This window comes from Strix aluco, chromosome 9 (genome assembly GCF_031877795.1).
Source record: "Strix aluco isolate bStrAlu1 chromosome 9, bStrAlu1.hap1, whole genome shotgun sequence".
Classification (NCBI taxonomy): domain Eukaryota; kingdom Metazoa; phylum Chordata; class Aves; order Strigiformes; family Strigidae; genus Strix; species Strix aluco.
Genome location: NC_133939.1, coordinates 14,472,301 through 14,489,540, shown reverse-complemented (window position 1 = coordinate 14,489,540; position 17,240 = coordinate 14,472,301). Strand labels below are relative to the sequence as shown.

Here is a 17,240-nt window from a genome sequence, read left to right as displayed (position 1 = left end):
CTTACTCAGTTTTAAGAAAACAAGCCTCAATTTTCAAACTCAGTCATCAGTGCTCTGAAATCTCAGAGTTTGATTGAATCCTCATATTTCACCAGCCTGAAATGAAAAAAAAAAAAAACAAAAACAAAATAAATTATGCACATATATTGAAAAATGTCAGCTAATTCAAATTTTTTTTATTTGCCCCGGTCAATGCACAAACCTGAAGAGGAGCAGAGTAGTGTGTGTGTAGTGTGTGTGAAGATCAAATGAAGTGTAGTGCAGCACAGTATCTATTTTAACACAAACTGGCTTCAGTGATTTTTGGAAGCTGGCTGGCACGGTGTCAGGGCTGGCCTGGCAGCGAGGCCGGAGGCTCAGCAGCAGAGCCGCCAGGAGGAGCGCGCTGACCGCTCCCGGGGTGCAGGGATGGCCCTCCAGCAAGGCCGCTGGCAAGCTGCATGGCTCCAGCCAGAACACATTTTTTCCATGGTAGCTGGCCGCTGTGTTTCTCATCTGCAGCGCACAGAGGGGAGCAAAGGAGTACTCACCAGGCGCCTCCACTCACCACCCTGTTTTCCCTGGATGCTGCACAGCTGGTGAAAGCACTGCCCTTGGTGGCTCCCCTCCACCACTGGGCACCTCTACTGCCCCCAGGACTTATTTGGAAGGGATCCTCCATCCATATAACACTTTAAGGGAGAAGCTGGCACAGAGAGCCTGATAGTCTGGCAAAAATAATGCCTTAGAGGCAGCTGTTTGCTGATATAATCCTGTATGAAAAGAAAAACTGTTTTGGAGGGGATGACGCTGCCCTCTTAGGCATGCCTGGAACTTAAACCAAGAGTGAGTCAGTCAGAGCAAGAGTATGCATCTTGCCATGTTGACTTTTTATTTAAACATACTGACTAAAATAAATTCATTTGTTCTGTTTCCCTCGTCACATACATGCCACAGCAGATACAGATTAACATACCTATTAGACTTACATATCAGTTTAAAACTAATATGTGCTAAACAAGCAAAGAAACAAAACAGGTGATAGGTCAAAAAAATTTCTGAAAGTGTCCCTTTGTGCAGGATTTCATCCTCCAGTACCTGGAAGGCTGCAAGGCTGAGCATTTGAAAGTCATCAGTTCAGAAATAGCTCCAGCCTGGCCCACAACCTTCTGCGAGGATTTCTCAGGACGAATTCAGAGCAAGAGAGTGGGACTGACTCGGCTAAAGCCCGAGTTAGCATTAGGCACCCACTTGGCTGGCATGATGCCATGTCTACCATGCCACAGGCAACCTGTCGCCTACAGGATGTGAATGGCTTTTTATTCTGCCACTCGGTTTTCAGGCTGGTCCATGTTAGTACAGCCTGCCTACCATATTCCCAGGTAATGTCAAAAAATGCACATATATTTCATGCTACAGTTTTCAACACCTAAAGCATTAAAAAGACTGTCTGAAACACTGCAGTCCTCTTTTTGGCTCTAACTTTGAAATGTCAATTAAAGGATTATAACAGTGCTATGATTCAATCCCTGCTTGCTACTTAACTAGCTTTTTATCCCTCCTTCCACTGCAGAGTATACATATTGTCCCCTGCTCATAGTTTCCCACTTGAGCAGGAGCTGTTGGACTTGCTATGCTGTTTGTAAAGCAGAGCTGACACTCATCCCTCCTGTTCAGTGATAGACACAGATACTAGCTCTTGGCTTGCTATGACCTTTGAGCTCTCCTGGGAAGCTCCAATTCATTTTGGCCAGTGACACTTCACTCCCAACCTGCAGCCAAAGATCACTCAGCACCTCTGAGACAGCCGTGCTTTCCTGTCCACTATTCATCCTTCGAGTAAGCCTGTTCTGGGCACAGGCACAAGCCAGAGCTGCCCTGAGGCCATCAGATGATCTCCACAGCCCTTGTCGAAGCTGGGATGTGAGCAAGCTTGGTCCACTCCTTTCTCATTTAACACCAGCATATGGGAAAGCGTTTTACAGTACCAGCTCCTGTGCGAGCTGCCCAATGATGCCTGCATCTTGTGCTGGCACAGCCATGCAAGTCAGCAGCCTCACTGCAGGGATGCAGATCTAGCATCTCATCAAAGTGTTTCCAAATTTCTTTACTATGCTATTTTCTTCCTTTCAAAAATGTTTTCGCCAGCCGTTTATTTCTTCACATGTTCTAACCCAACTTCACTAGGTCATTACCTACTCTTTACAAATTTGAAGCCTAAAGACATATTTCTTTGGTTCTGACTCCTTCAGGGCAATCCAAGCTCTGACAACTGCCTCAAACATGGGTAGAAGTTCTCCAAGAAAAACCAAGGTGGAGCAGAGACCAAGACTGTCCGTGCTGTATATGTGGCGCTTCTCCTTGGGTCAGTGCCATACCAATGCCCTGCCCAAGTCTTGCCAACATTGTGTAGCTACACATACTGCTGTCACGCAGATAGGACATACAAGTGACTACCTAACTACCTGTGGCATTTCGATAGTCTTCTCCTCCTGTCTTATATCATTGGTTGTATTAGCACTACAGTACAGCCCACCTGAGGTATGGTCAAAATGCAGCAACATGCAATCATGCCTGTACATTCAGCTGAATCCAGTCATAACATAATAATCAATTTATTCTGACATACCATTGAAAACCAAATGTACATATTTCCTCACACAGTCTATAGGTAAAGCTTTTCTGGATGTTTCAGACACATTATATAAACTAAGTCTACATAGAGCGTATCTACATACAATATATCCTTGAAAGTGAAATTCTAGACTCTGAAGAATTTGCTTTGGTAATAGCAAGATTTATTGTCTTTTCTCATCAGACTTTGTTCTTTGGGTATCAGTCATCATTTCTTTGTCAACAGATTTTGTGTATCTCAACATGACCGATTGACTTGCAAGTCTGATCAATGAGAATCAGGAGGTCTGACCATATTTTCCAGTAACAACTGTAGGGATTTACTCTCAACTAAGAGTGTGAGAAATGTTCTGCAGTATGAGCCCCATCTTTTCTGCTCAATGTCAAACATAACAGGCTTCTAATAATAGAACTACCATAATCTGTCCATCTATTCCAGCCCTGGATCTGCCACAGGAAGCATCTCATTAGATTATAGCTAATGCAGTAAACAGTGACTCTTTCTAGTGACATGGTAAGAACAGAAAGGTTTTACATGTTGGGGAGTTTTCTCATCTACAACACTCTTCTGGAAGATTTAGCAGGGTGAGCTTCAGTGAAATATTTACAATTCTTCTTACACAAATTACCACAGCATACACTGAACTCTGGGGTTTTCATAAGGCCCTTTATAAGTAGGAAGGACAACCATCTACAGGGTATGCTGATGCTAAGTCTCAAATTTCAGACCTCACTTATAATTCTGCATTCAAAGCTTTTTATTTTATGATGGGAACATAATGAAAGAAATAGAAATGTAATGGGGAAATGTAACTCTCCCCACATTATCCCTTAACTCAAAGAATTTTCTTGAAAATTCCCACATTCTCTTCAATTACTTTCATGCAGAAATCAAGTCTCAGAAGTATCAGTTGCTTTGTGACTAGATGTTAACAAAATAAAATAAAATAGTTTTAAGCTGTTGCTCAGCTATGACTACTGCGGGTAATATTCCTGACTAATTCTGTGGTCCAGCTGGCATTACGGTGCAATGTTCTCACCAATGCTCATTTGAATAGTTATCTTAAGCCTACACAGAATTCATGTACAGACTTATGGGAGGAAAAAAAATGATGCAGAGGTGCCAGGCTTCATGGATCTCCGAGCTATATGCAAAATCTTCATCCCCCCAAATCCTGCAGCTGCACAGCCACAGCTCTCAAAATATCCCAGCCTCATGCTTTCTTCTGTGCAGTCTCACCGTCCCAGCCTTATATCCTCCACCACCAGGAGAGCAAGATGAGGCAGTGAGACAGGTTAAGCCCAGCATCCTGCAGCCACAGCCCACAGTCAGGAGCAAAGCTGAACAGAGTCAGGAAGTCATAGTTGAAAATCGAGATCAGAAACCCAAAGACAAGCAGTTACAAACCAAACCTGCAGGACTGCAGAGAGTTTTACATCTGCATCACCTGCACATCAGCGACCTCAGCCAGGAGAGGAGTTTGTTTCCTGTGAGCACTTGGCCAGTGACAGCCAGCTGAAGGATGCCTTAACCTCAGCTAAGCAGTGGCTCACTATGCTCATTTCCCAAGGCCAGGTGCTCTCATCCCCTTGGCCCAAGTCTGTTTCCTGGTCTGGTCCGGGTTTCGTGGAAGGTGCTGTAGTGCACACAGCAGAGCCACAAGAGGAACAGAGAAATGCTGCTTCCCCCAAAAATACATGCATCCACTACACTTGCTCGCTGTGCTTCTGTACATATTGTAATGTCTGCAATTAGCTTTTTCCACATTTCATACTGCAAAAGTAAAATACACTATGTTCAGAATATACGTATACAGTTGTGCCTCCATTTCTTCTCTGTCATATAGGGTAAATTGTGTACCCCTACCTCTAGGAATTTAGTAAGGTAATGGAGAGGCACTGGAGCATTTTGGAAAGACACCAGTTAGAGTTGTGTGCCAGTTTCACACTGAATTTCAATAGGAAAGTGGTGTTGGAAAAATGTGTTAGCATCTACTTTTATGACCACTGCAATTGCCTCAGTCTCTTTTTGACAGAATCTGTGATTTCTTTCTAGAAAAAAAGGCCTGAGATGCTGACCTGCCCCGCACAAGAAAGACGCCACCAGATTCAGTAATTTTGCATTTCCTTGCTATGGCTTTAGAAGTATTAGCACTTTTTAATTTGTTGTAATAATCTAAGATTTGCTCATCTTTATCTCAGAATCCAGATATTGCTGTATCTCCAAGCTGGTTTTCCTGGTTGATATATTTCCACAATGCAGTTGATATATTATCACATCTCCTTTTCTCTAAATCTTAATACAGATTCTGCACCAATTTTTACTTCCTCACCTGTTATATCAGCTACATATATCAGGTTCAATGCTGTTCTTGCTGCTCAGTCATTCTCCTTCCATCTGCCAGAGCCTATGTAATATTTAACTCCTTAACTTTTGAGTATTCATCACAGTATCACTTGGTGGATTCTTACATCTTGCTGACAGCTGCTCATACTTTTATAGTTTTTACATAAGACATATAGATGCAGAAATCTGTTCTGTCCCTTCCATCTCTGAGTTTCAAGACAGAGTCTTCACTGCTTTTATAGCAGCTTCCCTTCAAAATTTTCTTTGAAAATATTTTATCTGAAAATATTTTTTTTTAAAGGTCATGTGTTGTTCTAGGACCAGGTTTCACACATGCAGTGGCGGAAGAGGTGTCACAGGGACCTACCTTCTTACAGTGCAAATCTTATCAGCACAACAACTTCCTATTAAGTGTTGCTTGGCATATTCGTATTTTGGTCCAGATTTCATTGTTTTCCTCTTCTTTATCCCATTGTGTATCTACTTCTGTTTATGTTAGCCATCAGGAGAATTTTGGCTTAGGGGTCACATTATACACGTCTATCATCAGAAAGACTCCCTCTTTGTGCCAGTTAACAGTTAAGTGTCTACATGCAAAATTCCTCTCTAAGGTTCAGACTTTAGCAAAATGTGCATAAGGAAAAAGAAAATCACAGCAATGCGCTAAAACTATCTATGCTTTTTGTGAGTTCTCTATTGCTAACTCATATGAACTGTAAGAAAATGTTAGAAAAGTGTGTCACATTGTCTACTTCACAAACTGAGATAAAGTGAGACCAGTTCTCCTCAGCCTGCACTTAGCTTAAAGCTTGCTCTTTGTGTCTTAGCCCTGAATAAGAATTTGTTGCCTGAAATGTGTGTCTTTTTAGTTGGTCCAATGAAAACTCATCTGTGCCTAAGAAGCTTGCCTTGCTTGATGTCTTCAGTAATCACACTGAAAAAAATATTACTGCCCAAGCTCCATACAGCCGTGACTATTCAACTGGCAGGCAGGTCTCAAGAGTTCTTTATTTCTGCCAGACACAAATCATTATAAAGCAGCATTCTCCAAGAGACAGATATGCTTATGGGACATATAAATACTGTTTTTCCTTCCATTGATGTCAATAGGAGCAAGGATAGAGGTATGATGTTATGAAACGTTAAGATCTTAAAATATGCTCTGAATTATTTCTATTTTAGGAGCTGTTTTGCTTTGGAGGATGAAAGGTCTGTTCACTTAATATGAGGAACAAGGCCTGTCTCAGAGATGTGGAAGAACATTTATTCACTCAAAAGCTTAGCTATTTCAGGAATAATCTGTAAATTATTTTAAGAGTTTGTTTAAACTGTTGTTAACTATACCTGGCAGATTTCTGTCGAATGCATTATTGTTTCTTTAGCGTTCTTCATTCCTGCAAGGAAATTTTTGGGGGGACAGGACTTGTCACTTCTCCTGTTGACACTGTTCTACTTTGTATAAATAGTTACACATTCACTGGGACTGGGCCTAACACCCCCACCCTCCCCAGGAGGGTTACTGAACCACCAAACTAGAGCATTGTTTTTTCTCTCACCAGCTGGCTCCATGAATATTTAAGTATATTTTACAAAGTGGGACTGTTCCAGTCAAAGGGTCAGGTCACTGCTGCAAGGCAGAAACCTAATCTGGATGAGGAGAGGAGAGGAGAGGAGAGGAGAGGAGAGGAGAGGAGAGGAGAGGAGAGGAGAGGAGAGGAGAGGAGAGGAGAGGAGAGGAGAGGAGAGGAGAGGAGAGGAGAGGAGAGGAGAGGAGAGGAGAGGAGAGGAGAGGAGAGGAGAGGAGAGGAGAGGAGAGGAGAGGAGAGGAGAGGAGAGGAGAATTAGATTTTATAAAGCATGCACAGACTTCTTTGGGAACACTAATATGATCTCTTTCTCGGTGGCATTTATACAACAATTTATGTCATTATTTTGACAAGCACATAAAAATACATTTTTAGCATTAAATGGAATAGTTTGTACCAAATGAAACTGAGTTTGGGGACTTAATTTCATTTAGAAATATGAAAAAATCATATTCAGCTCCTGGGTACTTAGATTTTCTTTCCTGTCCAAGTAGTCAGTCAATTATTAGCCCAGACTAACTTAGAAATCTTTCAAAATAATATCTTGTTTACTAGTATGGGCTCCTCAAATTCTATGCCTTCTATCTTAGTCTAATCAGAGTTCAGGTAGGTAATCTTTACTTTCTGCTTTAAAAACTCTGAATTGTACCTGTTGTCATAGAGTAAAGGGCTTCTGTGAAAGACAGGGTAACTTGGGAATTCACAGCCTGGAAAAACTTCATTTCCATCAACTGGAAAACATTCAATTCATCTACTGAAGAAATATGCAAAAACAAGGTTACTCTGATGCCCTCTTGCTGTTTTAGGTAGTGATCATAATATCTAATTCCATCTATTCCCATGAATACTGAGGGGTTTATAGGAATTATTTTCAACAGTAACTCTTTCTTGCAACAATTCAGTAAGCTGTTATCTAACTGACAGCCAACCATCAGAAACATAGTTAAGGTCTGTTTGCTTTGACAGCTCTATAATTCTCTTTTCTGGACTTAAAGGCTGGATATGAAAAGTCCAAAAAAGAGACTGTTTTATCTCAGAATCAAATGTTTGAGTTCATTGGTTGGTGTTGTTTGGTTTTGTTTTGGGGTTTTTTACAAAATTTAACAATTCGGTTTTAACAAAAAATACAGGTTTTCTATTTTCAGTTGTATTTTGTACACCTGTGCTTCTAATAACTATTAAGCTTGCATTCACATTTTAATGGTGTTTAGACGGACTTCATTCCTGCTAGGGATATGTGTGACTTTAATATGGCCCATGGTTTAGCAAATAGATTAATATTTTGAGGGTAATTCAAATACCAAACTAAACCAAAACAGACAAACTGGGATTATGAGTGGAATGGACTACTAAACTATCCAAATTTGAATAGCAGATTTAACCCCTGATTTTCATATTAATACAAAGTATCTGAAGAATTCTGAAATGGAGTAAAATTGTCAAAGTAAACTTTGAACACAATGAGGATGCGGTATGATCAATAGTCCTGTTCAAAAAACTTTGTGTTTTGATCAGACCTCTGATCATTTTTCTATAGCTATAACCTTTTGGGTGTAAGTCTTGCATTAGAGCTTGGCTGGGAATGTATGCTGGAGTCTTCTTCTACATTACAGAAAGTATAGAAGTGATACTACAGCTATAAATTCATAAATTAACAATCCAGGGCATGTCAGAGACATAGTAGTGCTTCAGAAGATACACTGATCTTAGAATCCACTTAGTTAAATTAGATGTATTTGAATTTCACCTACATTTAAAGCAGATAATTGAATAATGGTACTTAAGAAGAGACTCTGGGGTTAATAATACCAGAAAATTATTAAGGAATCCATAGAAGCACACTTTGATCTGAGTAAAAGCTTCTACCATGAGAGGGTGATAACCAAGAGACAGGCCAGCAAACGTACTAGATGTATTTAGGGTGGTGTCAAGGCAGAGAGAAGCGTCAGCAGAGTTTAAGAATCTAAGAACCAAAAGCTTTGACAGCTTAGCTGGAAAGCTGAATACAGAGATATTGTGCTGGATAGACCATATAGTAATCATGATCTATTGGTTGCACTTAAAACGCAAGCTCCGTATAAAACTGTTCCTCTCATTCCCTTTCAAGAATCTACGTACCTAGCATCACATATCTGCATCTGTACCTATGTACAGCAAAGAATTCCTTACTATTTGACATTGTACAGAATAATTATTATCAGTGCACTGAAGTACATCTGGAAATATGAAGGAATGTGGGCTCAGCATACCTCAGGCAAAGTAGTGCACCTCTTAAAGAATGATAGCATACATAAAACAGGAGCATAAGAGCCTGATTAGTCTTTCATACACACTGAAAGCAAGGCATAATTTTTGTAAAGTGGAAGGAGTTACAGCAGTACATATCTCCAACTGTAGAACAGGTGACAATAGAAATTTAAATAAATACTTACCAATCCTTGCAAATTCTCTGGTTCGTTATTCAAAGATGCTATACATTCACCAGAAAACGTTGTGTGGTAGAGGCAGGCATTCTTGGTTCCTTTCTCACAAAGATTAAAAAGAAACTTGACTGTAATCTCAAGAATGAGCCCAAAGATCAGTCTTAGAATCTGGAATGACTTTTCTCCTCTCAAAGTACCCTTTCAAAAAGTGAGTTGAAGCATTTAAACATAAAGACTCTTTCAAAACAGTTGCCTGTGCTCAACTGTCCACCTCCAGACTGAAGTTAAGTATAGTTTAGGAGCACTGAAATTAAATGACAATATTACTGACTCAGTCTGGCCTTTATTTTCTTTGGTGGATATGGGAAATTTCCTCAGAGACTGTTAAAACCAAAATAGTCTGAGGCTTTTGAAAAGCCTAGTTATTTGTTATTAAACCAAATAACTCCTGGAATACAAAAAGGATAAACTGCTGCTTCATTCTGGCCCTGCACTTTTTCTTCCTAAAGTACTCAAGGACTGTTGCTGAGTTAGAACTGCATAGAAGTTTCATGCAGTTGTTTCCATATAACACTTAAAACACTGAAGCATTTTTATACCAAGTATATACCTAATTTCAGCCTATAATGCTGTTTCTCTAATGCTTTTCCAGTGTTTAGGTTACTTTTGTGATACATTTTGTAAGCAAAACTGCTACTTTCTGGAGGTCTCTGGACTTGGCTCCTCAAATTTCCACATAGGCTCCATCCATTTTTTATAACTTTTGGCCTTAATACTTTAGCATTTTAATGACCTATAGTATTTTGCCCATAGCAAGAAGCACTTACCTGTGTTCAGACATGTTGCTCTGCAATACCATGCTGAGACTGATACTGACAATGACATTTCTTTACATATTAAGTAATGATGATTCTGAGAAAATCATTACCCAGCAACATAATAGATCCCAGATGTGTTTAAAAAACATAATATTAGGCTAAACTCCAAATTCTGGCCCGGAACGCATGTATGCATCTCCCAGGGCAGTAATTCAGCATTTAGAAAAAGTAAACGTACCATTGTAATGCACATGGCAGATAGCTGAGTTCCAGCCACCAGTGAAATAATCTGGCCCCAATTTTGCATTCCATGACCCCTGTACTCTGATGGGAAGAAGGCCATAGGGACTGACTGTAATTCTCCTACTCAGAACTGCCAAGCCCTGGTACAATTTATTGTTGCACAAGAACAGTCCTAATTTACACCAGTGGTGCAACACCCTCCTTCTTGCCAAGGACTCTACACTCGAAAGACTGAATAAAGACAACAGAGGGCATAGCATAAACAACAAGAGGGATCCAGCAAGTCTTTTTGTATCATTAATATGATGTTGTACTTGGCAGAGAATGGCTGTATCAAGATGTTCCCTCCCAAGTACTTCAGCTCTCTTGACTTGATCTAATCTGACTGTTGAAGAAAAGGTATTTTCCCTGTTCTGGATTTTCATCTTTGAGGAAGGAAGTCCTTCAGATATAGACTTCCCCATTTTATCATTCAGATGTAGCTGTCGAGCTGCTCACTTAAGTAAGGGCCTCATATTCAAGTCAAGAAAACAAGTGCAAGAATGATTACATCTGACTAATTTTCTTGTATTCTCCCATCTCTTGCTGCACAGGCTAGCATATCATTTGCACATTTTGTGAAGAGTTTGTTCCTCATTGTCCCCTTCCCATGCAGTTTATGGTATTTTGGAAGCAGATAATGAATTTACTTATCAGTAAAAGTAGGAAAGCAGTATTTTAGTTGGCTGAACTAAAATTGTTCACAACACTTTTCTTCCTAAGAACATTTTCAGTAAATAAATTAGATCAAACTGTTCTCCTTTTTATGTATAGCATTATAAGTAAGAGTTGTAGAGGGAAATTCAGGAAAAGCAATGAGAGTATTGGCATGAAATAGTTTCTCACAGGACTTAGTTCTGATTTCCAATCTGTGTTGCCAGTAACAGTAAACTAATTATAATATGTGAAACTGCACTATGAGATGCTGGTTCCAGGTATCACCTGTGCAATAGCAGTATGACAGCTTAACACATTTAATGCTCTTTAAAAATATCTCTATTTTTCAACTACAGCATTCAGAAGATAGGAAAAAAAAAAAAAAGAAACTGAAGCTGGGTGCCTTAATACAAACCTACTTATTTATAGAGGATGTAAAACTTTATTTTCCTTGAACACAAGAGAATTAGAGCACACAAAAAAATAGCCAGCTTTTTGCTCATGGTTCTAGTTTTCTTTTTGACAGCATTCTTTCCAACAACACACTCATAAGCCTGAAAGAGACTTCTTTGGAGCACACTTGATGCCTTTTCCAACTTTCCTTTCTCTGCTTCTGCTTGTACAGTACCTGACAAAGTCTCTCATTGCACAGTCATAACTTCTGAGTGGATTCACATGTGTGTTTACCTTATGCCTCCAGTGTCAGTTGCAGCCAACTGGAAGGTAAGATGGCTGTGACCATCACCAGTTTGTTAGCACCACCCAGTGTGTCATGCAACACAGCAATGTCTCCACACTCTCACTCACTTTCTTCATTCAGGTCAGAGCTGATCTTAAAAGTCTCTGGTGGTGGTGCTTTTGGAGGGGAGAGGATGCTATTGTGCTGTAGATTGTTCAGAATATCAGCTCTTTTCATTTCTCAATCTATAAACCAGACTCTGCTCTAAGTCTCCAGAAATTTTTTCATATACAGACATGAGCTAGTCTTGTCTTTATATGAGGACAATGGATCCAAGGATGTGGGGTTTTTTTATATATCCCTCATGAAAGTAATTCTATTTTGTATCCAGAAACAGAAAGTCTATTTTTTCCATTTTGATGAGCTAATTTTCTAATTCCTGTCGTATTTCCTTCCCCAAGCACAAGTATAATTAATGGTCTCATGTTTCTTTCCCACATCTGCCAGAGAAAAGGGAACCTGCTTTGGAATTTTCTTTCATAATATTATCTACTTGAATACTTGCTGATTTAGATTACACCGAGCTTAGGATAATGTCTGACTGGGTAGCTGATCTGTCTTTGCTCTTACAGCTCTCTAGATAAGAATAGCATTTACCGACACTTGATGATGCCCTGCCCCGTGCCGGGGCTTGGAAGCTGTCCTACAGAGACTGAAGTGCCTTGCTCCTCTCTGTCTGCTGCTGCAAGATTCGGCCGTGGGACTGCCTGAGTCACAGGTACCTGCAGGCAATTCAGGGATTCTGCCTATTTAATTTTATGGCCTTCTACTACGTGTTTTATGTTCTGTTCCTTTTATGTACTGAATATTTTCCTCAGACCGATGTGTTTAAAATGCACTATTAGGGAGAAGGTCTTGCTTAGAAGCATTCTCTTAGAATCTTAGATCAGTGCTCTAGCAATTTATCCACCTGCTGTGTCATATGGCCATTGTAACTGCACGCTTTTGGTTAATGGACGCTGGGATGCTTCATTGGAAATATTGAAACAATCCTTTAGGAGGCTTGTACTATATGGTGTATCTGTTGACAGTATTATGAATGTTTCAATCATCCTCCTTGATAGCAGGCACTCTGGTTAATAATTATTAGATCTCTTTGGTTACAGGAATATTTGCAATTTAACAGTAGCTGTTCAAATTTATCATTTTTATATTATCATGAAAAACAATTCAACTAATGATAAATCAGCACCATTCTCCTTAGTATTTTCTTATGCTGGCAAATAAGCAATTGACTTTGAACGATAGGGGGTAAAACATTAAAAGAAAAAAAAAAAAAAGAATTGCATACCAGCTTGTATTCCTATGAAGAGGCAAGTAGAAACTGATGGCAGAATTACCAAACTGACAAATGGAAGGACCAGAAGGTGATTTAGAAAAGCCATACTGAAAAACTGTACCACTTTTATGATTAATGCATCACATCTGGTCTCTCTGCTAAATGATAATATGAATTATGAAGATTTGCAACTGTATTAAACACCTTATTACTTGAAGGAAAGCCAGCAAAGAGACAAAAAAATGTTAATTCAGGAATGTAAGTTTCTAAGAAGTTCCTAAACTCCTAAGAAGGTGTGGGAATACTGTCAATAGTGCATTTGCACTTGGTATCTCACTATCAAAAGAAAGCAAGGGAGGGGGAGGTCTGTGACTCATCAGAGACATTTTTTATATAAAGCCAGAAACCACATTGTCATTTGATAAATGAACTGAGAGAGAAGCTTGACATACAGAAGGAGAGAAGAGTGGGAATTCCAGCCTGGGGAAGGGTGGAGGCTCTGCAAGTTTTCCAGGGACAACTCTTGTGTGGGTTTTTTTATTTCTATAAAGTAGAGGATTCAATTAAAGGCATAACATGGACAAATCTTTGGCTTACAGACCAAAGCAAATTTGGGAATCCTAGGAACTGGGTGGGTACATCAGTTTGTAAGAGTCATTTTAGGTGCTAGGATTATCAAGAAAACAGGGATATGTCCAGTGTTATTCTGAAAAGGGACGACGTGCAATTCCAGGAAATATCAAAGTTCTTTGGAAGTGAAAATATCAAGGTTTTGGCACTTAAGACCACATTGAGAGAGTTGGGGTTGTTCGGTCTGGAGAAGAAAAGGCTCCAGGAGCACCTTATTGTGGCCTTTTAATACTTAAAGGGGACTTACAAGAAAGATGGGGACCCACAATTTAATAGGGACTGTTGTGATAGGACAAGGAGAAATGGTTTTAAACTAGAAGAGGGTAGATTCAGACTAGATATAAGGAAGAAATTTTTTATGACAAGGGTAGTGACACACTGGAACATGTTGCCCAGAGAGGCGGTAGATGCCTCATCCCTGCGGCTGTTGTTGATAGCATTTACATAAATTTAAATAATTTCACAGTGTCAGCCTAACAGGACCTGTGCAGAAACACTAAGAGAACACTAAGAGGTTTTACATCTTTTTGTCATGGTACACGGGATTTTGTACAGATGACTCTCCACAGAGGAAGAGAAGATTTGGTGAAAAGCCTGAAAGCTGGAGCATAAAGATTGAGAAACTAAGCTTTTAAGGAGGGGGTTCATTTTCAGTCACATCAGCAGGCCATTCTGGGCTGCTGCACAGCAACATCAGTATTAAATTTGTCACAGGAAAGACGTCAGGGATGCACGGAGGGACAGGTGGAAGAGCAGGACCACCTGCACTCGATTTGCACCATCAACTACACAGTCTTTTCAGAGAACATCTCAGTGACAGACTGTTGCACAGGGTTACGTTTCAGGTAGAGGTTTCCCCTTTCCACTTCAGCAGCTGTCTCATTTTCAGGCAGACAAGGTCACACTTGCCAGACATTCATTAGGAAATTTGTCTCTCGTTAGCTTTGTGTAGAAAATATCTTTCTTCAATGACTGATAGGGAGAAGCATCACTAGCTTAGCCCAGGAGAGCTAGCAGCAGCCGATGGGGGAAGAGGGATCACTCAGGCTGAGCATTTCTGCCAGACCACTACAGGAGGCAATGTCACACTAGGACAGCAAACATTTTTTATAATTACTATGGCGCTAGCTCTGTAGTTTAAATGTTAGTTTATCACGAAATATTCATCACTCCAAGCCTGTAGATGGCTCAGGGACACATGTAACAGAAAACAGCTTTTGTTCTACCTTCAAAAAGAAACTTCATTAGGAAAGAAAGTTAATTGTGTTGCAAAGTCAACTGTCAAAAGTTAGACATTTTTTGTGCACATTAATACAGACTCTTTGCTTATGCAAATCCATGCTATTTTTGTCACATAACCTATGCATCATTTATGCAAAGAATACATACACAAGGCAACATAATTAAGATTGCATGAGAAACTAAATCTGCCATCTTTTGGTTTTGAGCTTAAAATTTCTATAGCTTAATTTCTATCCATTTCCTACATACAATTCCTAACTCTGCATTTCAGGGTTTTATCCCGCAAAAACAGGAATTCTAACAGATGCTGATCAAGCAGCCTCCTGACTTCAGAAATTAAGTATCATCAATTTATGAAAGGGTTTATTTGGTTTAGTTCCCTGCAACAGTAGGGGACTGGGCTGGGTGAAGAAGAAAGGTCACTTCCATTTTTATGTTCCTAACAGATATTAATTTAGTTTAAGATTAATATCAATGCTGACACCTTTATTTATGGGTAACTACTTTTAAGAAGCCCTTTTACTTTTCTGTTCCTTCTGCAGCCATTGATGGAAACCAGCCAGCCATCTCTGGTTCAGTTCATGGGTGAATTCTCTCTAGCAACATCATCTACTTTTGGTAAATACAGTTTAATTTCAATTGAGTGCCTTGTTTGTAGTCTGTAATTTAGGGTGTGTTCCTGGATAGCCAATGCCAGGGAGTGATGCTGCTGTTGTTCCTGATACAGCAAAAGTGCAGGAGCCTGGCTGCACATGCTGTGTACGGGTGTGGGGGCTTTCCCAGCAGCCTGTCTCCTGCCTCGATATGCTCATCAGGCCTGAGTTGTCTCTTTTCTGCATAGATCTGTAGATATTCTTGGGTGCTAATGCAGAACCCGTTATCACATTAAGTTTAAAACTACCTTTGGAAGAGGTTAAAAGTCTGCAGCAACCACATGTAAAAGAGTCCTTGAACATGTAATCCATGGGAACTAGCAGCCTTTTTTGGTGGTTTTGCATGCAGGCCAGCTCTTCAGTGAATATAAGGCCTGAAATACTTGTTTTTAAATAGTGGGTCTTCCCTAGACTTCAAAAATGTTGACAATAAGAGAGGAGCAGCAGAGAATGCATGTGTCTGTGGTGTGAAGATTACACAACTCTCTGTCATATACATTGACTTCTATATCTAGCAATTTTTATTAACATTACGTTACCTTTATGACTAAAACCAGCATACCTAGTGGTAGTGGTTAAACTTTTGGCTGCTAACCAGCATCCTGTTGGTCACAGAGTAAGTAAATGTCTCCTTTTTAGCTTTCTTATTTCCCACTTCTGTCATTTCAAATCAGTTCAAAACACAGCTGCAAATAGTATCTCTGCTCTGACCACGTTACAACCTCCTCTGTTTCCACACTCCCCTTTTTGAGGCCTGGGCTCCCTGCCTTCACCAAGCCTCCCTTCACCAAGCCTTGCCTAGATGTGTCCTGCTCCTTCCTGCAGCCCTGCTGGGGGATGTGGGGCTGCCCCTCCTCAGGGCTGCAGGCCAGGCACTCCTGCCTGGCTGACGACACGCATGCACTCATACAAAACCTGGGCCTCTGCAAAACTCATGCACACCTCTGCTTCTGCTCTTTGATGTCTTACTGTGTGCACAGAGGCAATGGAACACTGTTGGCATCTCTTACTTACCAGCTGCCTCCAAAGATCTGGGATGTCCCAATAGCAGCTACACCTCTTCCACACAAATCCTCTGGAAAATTTAGCAAGCATGGATCCAGGTTATTCTACTGCTTTCTTCAGGCAGCACTGCGGAAAGGAGAGTACAGGTATTACGTCTGCTAAATTAAAGCACCCACTTTCTATTTAATCCTCAAAGCATCCTCTCTAATTCACAGGACTTCCTTAAAGCCTTGGGAGTGGGACATGCTTCTTTGTATTTTGCAAGAAAAGAAATGTTAAGTGCTTAATAAATAAGTTCCAAATAAGATAATAGGTTTATGTTCTGCCTTGCATGCAGCAGAATTTCTGTTTAGTTCCTTCTTTGCTTCAGCTGGATGTGCCTGAACACTTTACTACAGACTTACCTTCTTCTCTTGCAAGAGGCGTATATGGAGGGAGCACTTAGAGCAGGAAGAGGGGTAGACACTTCTTAAAACAATCCTTAAAAGATAAATTATCATTTATTGACATAATAATCTGTATGTTATCATCCAATATCACTAACAATGTGGTTTCTGGAAACATTTTTTTAAATGGCAAGTTTTCTTGTGTTCAGTAAGAATACCGATTTAATTTTTCATTTCTTTTCTCAGTCAAACAACTTTGGCCCAAATCCTACAAACACACAAGTATTGAGTTCATTACTGTGAGCTCTGCCACAGCCCTTTAAAGAGTATCTTTCACAGCCAGAGCAAAAAGGCTACCAAAATGGGTCAAGATTACCAACTGGTAAACAAAACGAAGCATTTTAAGTTTACTTTAGAATTTAAATAAAGAAGAAATTTTAAAGCAGCATTACTATTTTTCAATCATTGGCGAAGCTGTACACGATTGCACAAATGCTGACACTGAGTTCATTCACGACCAGGACAAACACCCCCACTGTGCCACCTGAGGACAGGGAGCAGGGCGTTGCAAGGGGCTGCG

General features: G+C 40.1%; 1 protein-coding gene across 1 annotated transcript in view; it reads left to right on the top strand.

Moving 5' to 3' along the window:
- Window positions 1–17,240, top strand: part of PAQR9 (progestin and adipoQ receptor family member 9) — a 30,548-nt gene that overhangs the window by 11,799 nt on the left and 1,509 nt on the right. Inside the window, exons 2-3 of the transcript XR_012624292.1 lie at window positions 12,038–12,183; window positions 15,159–15,234. The gene's annotated coding sequence lies outside the window, so the exon portion shown is untranslated. The remainder of the gene's footprint in view (window positions 1–12,037; window positions 12,184–15,158; window positions 15,235–17,240) is intronic.